The sequence below is a fragment of the Triticum dicoccoides genome, chromosome 2A (assembly GCF_002162155.2).
Source record: "Triticum dicoccoides isolate Atlit2015 ecotype Zavitan chromosome 2A, WEW_v2.0, whole genome shotgun sequence".
NCBI classification, from domain to species: domain Eukaryota; kingdom Viridiplantae; phylum Streptophyta; class Magnoliopsida; order Poales; family Poaceae; genus Triticum; species Triticum dicoccoides.
In genome coordinates this window covers 782,321,691-782,326,778 of record NC_041382.1, presented here as the reverse complement: position 1 = coordinate 782,326,778, position 5,088 = coordinate 782,321,691, and the positions used below count along the sequence as shown (strand labels likewise).

The 5,088-nt window shown below is 48.0% G+C and overlaps 1 long non-coding RNA gene across 35 annotated transcripts in view; it reads left to right on the top strand.

Annotated features, from left to right (window-relative positions):
• Nucleotides 1-1,215: 1,215 nt before the first annotated feature.
• Nucleotides 1,216-5,088, top strand: part of LOC119357287 — a 16,788-nt gene continuing 12,915 nt past the window's right edge. For 14 of the 35 annotated variants that reach the window (XR_005172180.1, XR_005172170.1, XR_005172177.1 and 11 more), the window contains exons 1-5: nt 1,218-1,513; nt 2,397-2,489; nt 3,412-3,624; nt 4,121-4,201; nt 4,318-4,387. This is a non-coding gene — a long non-coding RNA (uncharacterized LOC119357287). Of the gene's footprint in view, nt 1,514-2,396; nt 2,490-3,411; nt 3,625-4,120; nt 4,202-4,317; nt 4,388-5,088 lie in introns of all 35 variants that reach the window. The other 21 variants (XR_005172178.1, XR_005172181.1, XR_005172164.1 and 18 more) reach the window with 7 other exon arrangements.

Here is a 5,088-nt window from a genome sequence, read left to right as displayed (position 1 = left end):
GCCTCCTGCCACAGGGTTTGAGATCGTCTTCACAAATGTCGACCATCTCGGATAGATGCCGTCAGCTAGATAGTACCCCTTGTTGTATTGGTGCCCATTGATCTCGAAGTTCATCGAGGTCCAAATCCAGAGGTCCTGTGTGCCAAATCCAGAGGTCCTTTGCTTCAACAAGCTCGCCCCTTGACGATGCCGGTTCTTTGCTTTCACCCGCCCCGCCGCCGAGCCACCTCGCCGCGGCTTTTCATTGCTCGCCAGCAGCTGGGCGAGAGCGGTGAGCACCATGAGATGCTCTTCTTCCTGGACGTCGGCCTCGGCTTCCTCCTCCAGCAACGTGGCGAGCGCTTCCTCGTCATCCGAGTCCATCGCGGAGGCAGGCAAATCGCCGAACACCTTGCGCCCGCGCGGGGCGTGTACCCGCCGCTAAACTGCCCCTCCGCGGCCGGAAACGCCCAGTTGCTATTGGAAGGGCTGCCGCGGCGAAGCTCTGCTATTTTTTCGGCGGGGACTGGCTGTCTAGCGGTGAAGGGCGGCGGGCGGCGCCGGGATATAGCTAGTAGCGGCCGAGGGTGCGGGGGGTGGGAGGTCAGTCGGGAAAGAAAACCTTGACTTTTCCCCTGACGGTGTGGGCCAGCCGCGTTTTTCCCTTGCGCCGGAGCCCCCAATTGCCCCCAGTGCGCCGGGTTCGCCCTGTGACCGCCGGGCGAAAAAAAGAGCCGAACCGGTGATTTTCGGCGTCCTGTGGGCACGACTGAGGCGTTTTTATAACGCCGGCACCGAAAAAGTGGCTGGGGGGCCTGTTGGGGGCGCGGCTGGAGATGCTCTAAGATAAAAAATGAATAGGAGATCGATATGTGGGAGGATCATGTCGACCAATCGTAAACCAACCACGCCGCCCCTTGATCCCGAAGAATTTCCCGCTCAACCCATGCCGAAAAATCTAGAAAAAATCTTCTGAGATTGTTGGTCAAAAAAAAGAAAAAGAAATTGAATTCCATCCATCACACTCACACAGAATTGAAGGCACCCCCAACCCAAGCAGCCCCCGCTTCTCTTCATCTCCCCACGATTTATTCCCCAAACCAACACCGCCGCCGCCGCCGATCTCCTCTACCCCTCCCCCACCGCCGGCATCCCCCAACCCCCTCCCTCCCCCACCGCCTCCGCCCCCAAACCCTAGCATCCTCCATCCAACCTCCTTCCTCGCGCCCGCCCGCCCGCCCGAGACCTAGCCTGCGGCCATGGCGGCCGAGCCCAGGATCCGCCCCCAAGAACAGGACCCGGCGCACGGGAGGGAGGGAGGGCTCCTCTTGTCGGCCGTCGATGCCTCCAGCAGCGGCTGCCTAGGGTTCTTCTTCAACCAGCGCCAGCGGCATCGTCGTCAGTCAGGCGGTGAAGACCACCACGGCCCCGCTGCTGCTGCTGCTGCTAGTGCGGACCGACGCCACGCCATGGAGGCCAGTTTCCCACTCTCTCCTTCCTTGCACCGCAGATCTTGGATTGGATTTCGCAGCAGGTCATCCTCTGCATCCTCAGGGAAATCTAATTAAGGACGAGTGCGTCTCTAGTTTTCTGCCCTTGACCAAAATCCCCCAGCCATGAGGGCCGAGATGGCTTGGCGTACTGTCCCGGCCATCAAGGGCCAGAACCATGCTAGCTAGATCTGTTTCTGTTTGTTGCTATCAATGGAACTGGGGCCTTTTGGCCCTTTTATATTATTCTAAAAAACAAAAACTGTTTCTGTTTGTTGTGTGGGTAACTAGACAACTAAGCATTTTTTAGTTTTTGTCAAGGACGTACTTGTAATCTGGTCAACTAAGTATTTTTTCTAGCATGGCAAGTAAGCATTTGTGTAATCTGAAAACTAAGATCTTCTTTAGCATGCCGACTAAGCATTTGTGTAATCCGGAAACTAAGAATTTATTTAGCCTGGCAACTAATTAAGCATCTGTGTAATCTGGACACTGAGCATTTATTTAGCATGGCAACAAAGCAATTGTGTAATTTGGAAACTGAGCATTTTATTTAGCATGTCAACTAGGCATTTGCGTAACCTCGACACTAAGATGTTTTTCAGCATGGGAACTAAGCATTTGCGTAATCTGGACACTTATCATTCTATTAGCATGACAACTAATCACTTTATCTTCCCTTCTTCCCATTGCATTTTTCTAGTTCAGTTTGCCCATCTTTGTTACAAGGGAGGGAATATACACATGTGTATGTATGTGTAGTTAGCTTTTGGGTATTGATGATCTGGCTGGCTGTTGCTCTACCGCCAGGAAATAATCTATCTTGCCATTAGCGTTTCCTCAAGATTCAAGTTCAGTACGTCGTTCCGCTTTAGTTGATGAATTCCACAAATGCAACCTCTCATTGTTGTTAGTGTGTCCTAACAGGACCTTGCTGTCGACTTCCGTGGATTGGACCTTGCTTCGACGCCATGTATTGTATTCGATTCGCATGGCTCCGAGCTCCATCGTGATGGATAGGTGCTGCTCCTTTCTTTCCCCATGGATCCCCTCCCATGACCTTTTCTTTTTCCCCTGATCTCATTGGATTCGATTTGCCAGCTAATCCGTATTGGGTTTAGTTTTTCTCTGCATCATCATGGAAACAATCCATATTGGGAAAATCTGGGTGATGTGTGCGTTTTGCTTCCGTGGATTTTAGCCCGTGGCAGCTAATCCATGTTGTTTTTTCTTGTTTTGCTCAACCCCCTGTTTCTGTTTGTTGTGTGTGTAACTAGGCAAATAAGCATTTTTCAGTTCTTGGCAAGTACGTACTTCTAATCTGGTCAACTGAGTATTATTAGCATGGAAACCAAGCATTTGTGTAATCTGGAAACTAAGAATTTTTTTTAGCTCGACAACGAAGCTTTGTAATGAAGGGGAGCCTTGGCGCAGTGGTAAAGCTGCTGCCTTGTGACCATGAGGTCATGGGTTCAAGTCCTGGAAACAGCCTCTTACAGAAATGTAGGGAAAGGCTGCGTACTATAGACCCAAAGTGGTCGGACCCTTCCCTGGACCCTGCGCAAGCGGGAGCTACATGCACCAGGTTGCCCTTTAACGAAGCTTTGTAATCTGGACAGTAAGCATTTTATTAGAATGGCAGCTAAGCATTTGTGTAATCTGGAAACTAAGATTTTTTTTAGCATGACAACTATGCTTTGTAATCTGGACATTAAGTATTTTATTAGCTCAACAACTAAGCAATTATAATCTGAACACTAATGATTTATTAGCATGGCATCTAAGCACATGTAATCTGGCAAGGAAGTATTTTTTTTTAGCATGACAACTTGCACGCCTAATCTGGCAAGCAAGTACTCCCTCTGTCTAGAAATACTTGCCGCTCAAATAGATTTTTTATCATGCTTACTAATCACTTTCTCTTCCCTTCTTATCATGGCAGCTGTTTGATGATTTGATGGCTAATGAAGAATAAAGATGATGTGTTATGGGGCAGAAGCACGCTGGGGACGGTGAAAGCGACGGGAGCAGAATGGGGATGGTGAAAGCTGTAGCAATGGGAGTGAGATAGAATATGAAGCCTTCTTTAGAACAAAATACAGAGCTGGTATAACCAGGAACCATGCTGCGTGCACGTTCTCAACACAACAGTGGGGTAGGTGGCCTAGTGCATGTCTCAGGCACATATGGTTTTGATGGTTTTTTCTTCATCCACACCCACATTACATGTGGCTACCGGGCAACCCACATTACATGTGGCTACCAGGCCGCAGCACGGGAAGGCAGCCGTGCTTCGCCGCTGTGTAGTTCAGTCCATCCATCTTTGTTACAAGGGAGGATATATACATATGTGCATGTATGTGTAGTTAGCTTTTGGGTATTGGTGGTCTGGCTGGCGGTTGCTCTACTGCCAAGAGATAATCTATCTTGACATTAGCGTTTTCTCAGTGATTCAAGTTTAGTGCTCCCTCCGTCCAAAAATACTTGTCGGAGAAATGAATGTATCTAGACGTATTTTAGTTCTAGATACATCCATTTTTATCCATTTCTCCGACAAGTATTTCCGGACGGAGGGAGTACCTCGTTCTGCTTTAGTTGATGAATTAATTCCACAAATCCAATCTCTCATTGTTGCTATTGTATCATAACAGGACCTTGCTGTCCACTTACGTTGGGCTGGACCTTGCTTTGATGCCTTGTATTGGATTCGATTTGCACGGCGTGATGGACAGGTGCTGCTCCTTTCTTTCCCCATGGACCTCTCCTCCCTTCCCCTGACCTTTTCTTCTTCCTCGGATTTCAGCTCAACGTTATCTTGCTGATATTTCTCTTGTCCTGTTTTGTGCAGCAGGAGCAGCATGGACTTGGTACAGCAAAGGACAAGGGCTGCATTTCAGCATCAATTACAAATTGCCATGGTGAGCTTCTACAGCTCCTCTCCTTCCTTTTCTCCGCTCCTGTGCTCATCGATCATGCTCTATCTCGTGGCCATCCACCCATGGAGGATCTAGGATTACTTAGGGTTTTGCTACTGTTTGGGCTTCATTAGCTGTTAAGTTAGATAAGTTATATGGATTCGTGATAGAGAACTATGCCTGGAATTAGACAAAAGTAAATTAAACACAGAAGAAGCTTAAGAAGCACCCTTTAATCCTGGATTTCAAAGCTGCAATGCTCTCCATGCATGGTGTGGTGATTTGATTTGCAGAGGCCAACTATTGGCTACTTTCTATGATCGTAATGTTGCTTCCTCTATGAGCTATGAAAATAAGCAATGTCCTGGTGAGATCCACATATTATTATAGTGGGTGTATTGTAACGCGTGCAATAGACTTATGCTACCTACTGGGGGTAATGCTTGTTTTCAGCTTCGGCTCTGCATATGTTCTATGGGTTTTAAATACAAAAAGGTATATTTTGTCCTGAGCACCTGTACGTATGGCGACTCCATGTTAATTTACTATATCGATCATATTGTCAACATACATTTGAACAATAATAATTCTGATGTTAGAGGGGCATTTTGCTTATAACAGCCCTTTGAATTTGCATTTTAGTAGCTTAAAAAGCAGCACCTCAACCGGCCACCGACTCCTTCCATTGGTTGCTGCCATCAGAG